Raw genomic sequence first — 9,915 nt, 5'->3', positions numbered from 1 at the left:
GAAGTTTTATTTTACAGAGCTGCGATATGAGTACTTAAAAAGCAGTCGGTTGGCTCTTCGAATTAGTTTTCCCCTAATAGCTACCCATAATGAGCGCAACCATGCCCTCGAGGGATCGTGTTTTTTATGTGGTGAATAGATAAAGCTGGCTCCTAACACCCAAATTGGCCATCCACTCATGGGGTAACCCCAATATACGATGGACAGTTCATATTAGCAGAAAGAATTCAACTGTCCTGCATTGTGCTTTGTGATGCCTACATGCAGAAATTCTATTTTACTCGTTTTATTCCAATAATTAGTTGACTTTCACAAAACTGTGTTTCATTCTTATAAAGTGTTTTTTTTTTTTATCGGCCCTCATATTTTCTTTTCGGTCTTCATTTTTGGTGTTGGTAGGCTTTCCCAATGAGTGAGTCTTATCCACGGGTATTTTAAAGGCGAGCGTTGTCGCTCCACACAAACGAAACCGTAGGAGACTGGCGCGCAGCAATTGGGTCCAAAGAATTCAGCGACTTGCAGCCCTTGTCAACAGTGAACTTCTCTACTTAGTCTTCTACCATCTCCATAAAGCAGAAGAGACAGTTGAAGGCACTTTCTAACGGTATCTCGCTTTTATGAGAGTAAAACGACTCTGCGCCAGATATGCATTCTTGAAGATTGGATGTGGCTGTATTATGTCATCATTGCAAAATTCTTCGCGGACATGTGACGAACAAGCTTGCAAAGAGACACCCTGTGCAGTCACCTTCATTACCTGCACCCTTCTCCGCAGTATTTGTGTGAGACGGGCTCACGTACGCACAGTACACGCAGCCTCGCAGGTGTGATGGTCTTTCACATTTGGCACGCTTTTGATGTGTAAGCGGGCGGGTTGCTCCAGAAAATACGCCCTGGAGGCCATCAAATAATTCCCGCCACAGACTGCAGCTAACTTATTCTAGCACCAAGTTGCCATGTCACAACCCAACTGGCAATTCTTTCACGCAGTCGAATGCCACTCGCGTCAGAGCGCTTTTCGCAGAAGCGCCCTCCAGTGGCACAGCACCATTCTACATTTTACGCCATTCGTTGTAAATGTGTAGGCAAAATATCAGCAGTTTCTTCGTTTCCCCGGTACGTGGGAGACGTAAAGTGGCAATTGACCGCTGTGAAATCTTTTGTTTTCTTTGAAATGCACCAACTAGCCCAGCAATTGGTTTTACTTGACTGCATGGCTGCACATCTCGAAAAATATTTGAAGAGAGTTTGAAGTGTATCCGGAAGATTCCCAGGCTATTTCAGCTGGAATCAACTGGAAATTATTATACAAACCAGCTGTATACTAGGTTAGTTGGTTAAAAGTTTTACCTGACTAATGCGCATTATCAAAATTCTGTGTGCTTCGGCCTCATGTTATCCTCACGAAATGACATTTGGCAGAAACCTGTCAAGAGCATGCCACGCTGGGAAGCTTTCAGTCGTGCATGATGCGATGACACATTCGTGTTCTCACATAAAAAAACTTTAGCAGGAATGTGGTTTAATTCTTGTATGGAGACCACTTTTCGGCTGTCATTCCAACGCCATGTTGCCTTCATTCTTCTAACGAATTGGTTCTCCCACTTTTCGCCAGACTGCGTACCTTCTATCTAAAAGCGCTGCTTCCAAAAGCAGAACAATGGGGGCTGGCACACCACAGCTAGTTATTTGACTACTTGGCTATTGATCTCAGCCTGGCTTGCCAGCCGCGCCAAAGCGATAGACCTCCAAGAGTACACTGATTCGGCAATGGACTACTGGTACATCATGCTGCACTTCAAATGAAAAAAGTGTCTTCTTCCAACCATGCGCAAAGGAGATGAAGACTTAACAGATTCGTTTTGTTCGAAGTATTGCAGTTACCCAAACTGAATAGTTCCACTGCAACCCTTTAGCATCGTTCAGTTCATCGTGAGCCGCTAATTCAACGACCCTGCCCATGCTTGCTAAAATTTGCGTATTACCCTTGTACTGTGTTATACCCGAAATGTTCATCTTTTCATTCCATAGGTTATTATACTTTTACTACACTAAATATTTTAGGATGAACACGAAGACCACAGGCAAGGTTCGTGATGCCACAACTTCACACTAATTACGGATATTACTCGAAAGTATTATGTGCCACATTTTTTAAAAGCTTACCTGAAAAACTTGTGAATATTGTTACTTAGCGGTAGGCGCTGGTCGTGCGTCAGAGTACGATGAAGTGGGACAGACTGCCTGAGAACAAACGACGCTGAGGGTAGACAGATATGAGCTGCCATCAACCCTAGTTGAGCGGAAGACTGTCGTTTCTGAATATTCCCCGTAACAATATCAAAAACAGGAAAAGCAAACGCCTGTTCAGAAATACGGTAACTTCGTGATGAATTCTGCTTTTTTATGCTGCTTTTCTGCTCGCCACTTTCGTCTGTCAAGAGTACTGGCATTCTCATGCATGATGGCTTATTAATGCGGCCGTTTCGTGTCACCAGAATTGTCATCACGATTACATTCGAACGAAAGGAGTTATAACAAAAACATTTTGTTTGCATTAAATTGAGGACCAATAAATCTCTCTGGAGAAATCATGTGGTGTATATTGGTTAATTAGGTGATTAAATAGAGTCAATTAGGCCAATCAGACGTCGATATCATCGGGAGGGGTAATGACGACGTCAAATGGAGTCACGGGGTACTCGACATCCGGTGGCGTAGGCCTGCTTTCGGTTGGCGGAAAAAACTAAATGTTTGAACATGAACGAGCGGAAAAGGACGTGCTTTGCGTGCATAAATTGTGGAAGTGGTTAGAAAATGTGTAAAGAGAGATAATCAACAAACTGCAGTCTGAAAAATTCCGAGAGCACTGCAGAATCAGCAGTGGAGAAATGCGAAAGCCTGAGCGCTGCTGCTGCATACTGCACATCACGCACCCCTTATCGAAAGCAACCAGCGTTCCATTGAACGCATCAAAGTTCATCAACGTTTTATAATTAATTAACGAGTAAAACAGCACGAAAAACGGGGCAGGAGGAACGCACAGGCACAAACAAGGCGCAGACTTCCCAACAGGCTGTGTGTTCCTTCAGTCCCGTTTTTCGCGAAGATTTGCTCGTTCGCTTAAAATGAACGAACTAGCCAATCAGAGTGTCTTACTATAATTGGTTTACAGGAAAGGAAAGACACAGTATCTGACACTCGCAGTAAACCACTGACACATCTCCCGGACAACACAGCAACGCTCAGGCTTACGCATTTCTGCAGTGCAGATTCTGCAATGTTTTCTGAATTTTTTTTGGTACTTTTTTTAATACCTTTTACTAAGTCCAGTCACCATGACGGTGACTTCACTTAACATCAAAAACAAAAGTGCGGTTTACCAACTGATTGCTTTGAAAATGCTCTCTATTCCCATTTTTACCCCTTTATTACACTCAGCAGAACTGTGTGTGAAAATTGGTACTACTTCCGTAATGTTTGTTTCTTTGCCTAGCTTTTGTTGTGTCTTCTTGCTGAGTGACCTGAATGTGTTGTCAGTTTTTCAGGGTGCACATGTTAGTTTCTTTCCTTTTCCTTTTCTCTCCGTTTTTTTTTTTCGTTTTTGCACAGTACTGCTGATTTAGTATCGAACTTTCAATGTCTGTGAGCATTTGTCCAGTGCATTGTATCCACTGCTTCTGGTGGTCCACCCACAATCACACAAGTACTTACCTGCGGCAGAAACACACTATGACACATGTTTTGTGTTGTTACCTACTCTGTTGCCTTCTTCCAAGAGAGTTCTACAAAAGTGTTTCAATAAAACGTGGCATGTGAATCTACACTGTGAGAAAACTGCCTCCAGCACATGTATTAACGTACATACTCTTGCAAAGACACAGGATGGAATCAGCGACTCCTGCTTTTGGGTCACCATAGATGAAACAAGAGCTATAATAGATATTGCGTTAGTCTCTTAGTTCCTAGCAGGAAAACTTAAAGCCGATGACAAGACAAGACCTTTACTTGCATGTTCTGAGCTTTTGGAGAGGATCAACTGCAGGGAAAGCCTGCCTTTTTAGAAAATCGTCTAAAGTACTGTACCCAAACGGCGTGGAAGACAGGAAAGTTTTCTTCTTTTGCATGAAAGCAGCAAACTACACGGAAAAGCTGCACTTCTGCTGAAGGCGTTCTATCCGCAGGCTATCAATGCAAACTACACGGAAAAAGCCGCACTTCAGCTGAAGGCGTTCTATCCGCAGGTTATCCATGCCTTATTGAAAAATTTAACTGCGCCAAAAGGACGGGACAAGAGAAGAACACAGATAACACTTGAACACAGATAACACTTGAACACAGAGAACAACACAGAACACAGAGAAGAAGAACACTTGTCCCGTCCTTTTGGCCCAGTTAAGTTTTTCAATAATGCATTACCAACTAGCCCCCCATCGCACTCTATTAGATTTCATTATCCATGCCCTTTTGTGGTCGGGCAAGCCGCCAGGCTTCGCTCAACGGAACGTCAAGCTTCTCCTGCTAACACTCCTTCGCAAGTTTTGGCGCGTCTGTGCAAGACAGCGACGCATTGTGAAAAAGCATCAGTGATATTCTTGTTGAGGCAGGCCTGAAACTCCAAACGACACGGCACGGGCTGCCCTAACGGCGAGTCACCCTCGCGCCGCGGCAGATTTGAGGCGAGCGACCAGTGCGCTCGCTGATTGGACCTCTCAGGCTGTCGTCACGTGCTGCCTCCTGATTGGGAAATTTGAGTGGCAACGTCTTTTCCAGGCTCTATATAAGCGAGCAGACTGCCTCTGGAGCGCGAAGCTTTCACGAGCTTTCTTCGAGTGCCGTGCCGCTCGCAAGTAGGGGACACTTCGTTTTCTCCTCGGCCATTGCTGTGCGACTACAGAGTTGTGTCTAGCTACAATTGTATTCCTCAGCCCCCTTGACGATTTTTCGTAAACGTAAATACCCTGTATGTAATGTATAAAGACGCCTTGTGTTCATCGACGCTGACTCGTTTTCATCGCTACCGCCAAGGGAGCAGGCAGCTCTCGATCACGAAACGGATGACATGAGTTACGGGTCATACTCCTACGGCACAACAGTCCCCTGCCAAGCTCATGAGCTTCACTGAGAAACCCCCCCCCCCCCCCCCCCAAAAAAAAAAAAAAAAAAAGACATTTCAAGGACGCTAACCGACCTATTGCTTCATTTAAGGGAGCGCTCTGAAAGCGTTTTCTGTCGTGTGATTTTTTCAAGACTGGTTGTCGGAACTGCTTTTACCACTGAAGCCTAAATTACACGCTGGGGAAAGGGGCTGGAAGCCGTTGAATGATATAGCTGCCATCCTTTGACGTAAAGGCTGACATAGACAGTTTATAAGGTGACGACAGTGCATCAATCAGGAGATATCAGACTGCACTCTGTCAGGAAAACCTTCAAGGATACCTGCCGTACTCTTGCGGCATCTTCGCTTTTCTTATGAACATTGTAAAAAAAATGGAATTCGAGAAATCAGACGTACAGCATCGAATCGCTGTCCTCCTCAGAGAGAAGTAGACGAAAAGATCCACCACATAGTGACGTCCTTAATGGTGTTTTCAGTGCTCAAGCTGCTTCCAAGGGTACTTGCACAAAAAATTCTGTAGTATACCGAAAAATGTAACGTCATCAGATGTTTTGAAGTACAAGAGCGCACCTACATTTGTTGATATGATGAGATTGTCTTTTCAGCTTGCAGAGTTCGGAGTGACAAGGGGCACAAATGAGCCCCATAACTTGGAGATTGCGCTTGTGTACTAGTGTTTTTATAGGTTTAGCAGTAATTTCTAGATGGTGTATACGTAGGACCATGCAGAACAACTTAATTTTATCGGTGTATTCAGCGTCAAGTAGCAATTGATATGCATATTTTCCTAAATCAGGTATTTCAGCTGTCTTGAACCATCTAATGTTATGCAACATCTACAAAGCAGCTAAGCAGAAAACACTGTTTACATTAATTGCAATGTGTTTGTTAAGGCAGGCGATTCATGTATATACCAGATAAGGACGCTTATTTGGTGTATGCGCAAATAACTTTTGCTCGAATTTTAGATATCTTAAATTGAATATATCTGCATTTCTAAATACATGAACCTTTCTTAAGGTGTCATTTGCTTTCATTTAGTAGCACGAAAGGTCATTATGGTGCTAAGAAAAGCACGTTTCATAGTTTAATTAGTCATTTAGGTGTTTTCAACAGCTACATTTGCTTTTTGATATTTGCCTCCAGAGTAAGATATGCTTTTAAGTTCTTAATGACACTATCTGCAAACATTTATCGCAGCCGAAAGCGACCGCTCCTATACCTGAACATTTGAATTGTATAGTATGTCGCAGACAACCCAAGAAATTGGTTGTAAGGTTCGCGCCTTTGTTAAAATTGCAGTCACCCTTCATCTTTATTCTCTTTCGCGGCAGAGGTTGCCTACCGATGTTGGAATGTTATGAAATGAGCCCTTTTAATAAAGTTTATAGTGCCAATTTTGTCCTGTTGAGAGTCTGAGATGTAAATATAACTCCCTGTTTTTGACGTCGAAAACGCGTACTTCTCGTGTCTGCAAATCCGGCCTCTAGTCATGACTTTTTTGCCGTCTCTGCTTCAGCCCCGGCATGCCGAGGATTCACGGTTCTTTCGCTCACTTCACAGTGGTGCCGCTTGTTCGGCCTCTACATTTTACGCAGATTCAATCTCCTGCACAACCTTATGATGAAACTTTGGATTCATCTCGAACTTCGCCCTTGACACAAACTTCAACTGTATATGTTGCTACTTCGTGGTATAAAGGTTTTAGCTGTTCTTTTAATCAAACACTGTCTGTATCGTTTCCGGGTTTTGGCCTGCTTTCTTGGTGGGGGCCTGTACTGTCACCACATGCGCTAGCGACTAAAAACAAGAGGAGGTGCCCGGAAAGCGCACGGTAAAATGTTGGACGGCATTCAAAGGCGGAGGTGAGGCGTCAGCTGGCCGCCGGCCTTCATCTTGCCGCTGAAAGCTATCCGCAATAAATATGGTAACAGTCGCCGCTGTGGGCACCTCAACGATACGACAAAAAACCATCGCCCGTACTTACGGTGTTTTGTATGGAATGCGCATCTTTTGATTTGATGTATCCTGTTGCGATATGCCGATCAACCCACGTTAGTGCTCTGCAGCTAGATGTGCGTGTTTACTGTATCGGTCGCTGGATGTTTAAGAAAATGGCGTGCATTTCAAAGACTTCTCTTTGCTCTGCCGCACATCTTGTTAGCAGCGGTGGCGTAGCGGTAGAACATCCGCCTCGCATGCAAGAGGACCGGGGTTCAAATCCCGGTGCCGCGCAATTTTCCACCAGATGAAAGAAAAAAAAATCCGCGTGTTGATGGAATTGCATAAACAGGTTTGGGGTGCGACCTGATGCCGGTGAACACCTCCAGCAACGCACTCCCTCACCAGAACAGGAGTTGGCCACCCTGGTGCAGTAATTGGCCGCAACCTCCTATGATAAGCTCCATAAAACCCCGGCCCTCAGTCACCAGCGGCTGCGGAACAACTGACCACGGCGGCGGTCAGACCTGTGACGCAGCAGGGGGTGCTAAGAAAGTCTGGCTCCGCTGGACAGGCCGCCATTGGAAACTGACCCTGGCAACGTTTAATGCTAGAACCCTAGCTAGTGAAGCTAGCTTAGCAGTGCTGTTATAGGAACTAGAGGGCATGAAATGGGATGTCATAGGGCTTAGTGAGGTTAGGAGGCCGAATGAGGCATATACTGTACTGAAAGATGGGCATGTACTGTGTTATCGAGGCTTACCAGAGAGGCGACAACTAGGAGTAGGTTTCCTTGTCAATAAGTATATAGCGGGTAATATAGATGAATTCTATAGTATTAATGACAGGGTTGCAGGCATCGTAATTCGGCTTAGTAAGCGGTATAAACTGAAGGTTGTACAGGCCTATGCACCTACATGTAGTTATGATGACCAGGCAGTTGAAAGCTTCTACGAAGATGTAGAATCGGCAATGCGAAAAGTAAAGACGCAGTATACTGTACTAATGGGCGATTTCAATGCCAAGGTAGGGAAAAAACAGGCAGGAGACAAGGTAGTAGGTGACTATGGCATTGGTTCTAGGAATAGCAGGGGGGAGTTACTAGTTGAGTTTGCAGAGCGCAATAACTTACGAATCATGAATACCTTCTTCAGCAAACGGAAGAACCGGAAATGGACCTGGAAAAGTTCTAACGGAGAGACTAAAAATGAAATCGACTTCATAATGTGTTCAACCCCCGCCATTATGCAAGATGTAGAGGTAATCGGGAAAGTGCGATGCAGTGACCACAGGATGGTGAGGTCCCGAATTAGCCTAAATCTGAAGAAGGAACGCAAGAGATTAGTAAGAAAGAAACCCATCAACGAATTAGCGGTGAGGGGGAGGGCAGAAGAGTTCAGGATCTCGCTACAGAATAGGTTTTCAGCTCTAACTGAGGATGGCGACATTACCCTAGAGGCAAGGAACAATAATTTCAGAGATATCATTACTGAGTGCGCGGTAGGAGTAGGCGGTAGGATAGTTATAGAGGATACCGGTAAGCTGTCTAAGGAAACGAAAGATTTGACTAAGAAACGCCAGAGTATGAAAGCTTCCAATCCAACAGACCAGATCGAATTGGCCGAGATATCAAAGCTAATCAATAAGCGCAAGGTGGCCGATATTAGGAAGTATAACATGGAGAAAATTGAGCATGCTGTAAAGAACGGGGGAAGCCTTAAAGCGGTAAAGAAGAAATTGGGCATAGGCAAAAACCAGATGTATGCGATAAGGGACAAGGCGGGCAACGTCATCACTAATATGGAAAAGATAGTCAAAGTAGCCGAGGAGTTCTATACAGATCTCTACAGTAGCCAAAGTAGTCAGGACCGTAATGAGATTGGCGGTAGGGAAAAACAGTCAGACGTTCCACCAGTGACGAAGGACGAGGTAGAGAAAGCACTAGAAAATATGAAAAGGGGGAAATCAGCTGGAGAGGATCAGATAACTACAGATTTGCTGAAGGACGGGGGGGATATCGTGCTAGAAAACCTGGCCACCCTGTATACGCAGTGCCTGGTGTCATCGACGGTACCGGAACCATGGAAGAATGCAAACATTATCCTCAATCACAAGAAAGGGGACTCTAAGGACCTTAAAAATTACAGACCAATCAGCTTACTGTCTGTTACGTATAAGGTATTTACTAAGGTAATCGCTAATAGAATCAGGACAACCTTAGACTCCAATCAAGCGAAGGATCAAGCAGGGTTTCGGAAACGGTACTCTACTATATCCATACAGTCAAAACTCGATTTAACGAAACCCGATTTAACGAAAATCTCGATTTAACGAAGGTATCCTAATTCCCCCTCAGACGCCCATAGGGTTCCATGCTTTGACTAACCCGAAATAACGAAACCGATTCCGTGATCTGTCCCGATTTAACGAACCTTTTTTCGAGAAATAAGGGTGAAAAAGTGTTAATTTTTGGTCTATTTTGTAGACAGCACCCCAAAATTTACAAAGTTCACCGACTTTGGCAGAAAATAAATTTGTAGTCCCCTCGGGCCTTTCTTGTCGAGTAAGAATTTTTGTTGTTTCTTTTCGTACGCGCTAGCGGCGCCGGTCGTGGTGTTGGCGCTACCCACTCGAAAGTAGCGCGGGGGGTCATGACGATGACCACACGGACCCCCAAAGATTGCGCTAGTTGTATGATTACCAACTTTGGCGCCAATTTGTCATTAGCTGTGTGGCTTGCCGTCCCGTCGGCGGTATTTAGGGAAGATTGTTGCGCCGCTAGCCGAACCGTCCTTTGGGTCGTTGCTACCGGCGTGAATTCGTCACGCGCAAGTGCGACGAAAAGTGAAAATGGT

Source organism: Amblyomma maculatum, chromosome 10 (genome assembly GCF_055883805.1).
Source record: "Amblyomma maculatum isolate TAMU_Amacu chromosome 10, ASM5588380v1, whole genome shotgun sequence".
NCBI classification, from domain to species: domain Eukaryota; kingdom Metazoa; phylum Arthropoda; class Arachnida; order Ixodida; family Ixodidae; genus Amblyomma; species Amblyomma maculatum.
The sequence above is the reverse complement of the archived record's forward strand: the minus strand, read 5'-3'. Positions refer to the sequence as shown.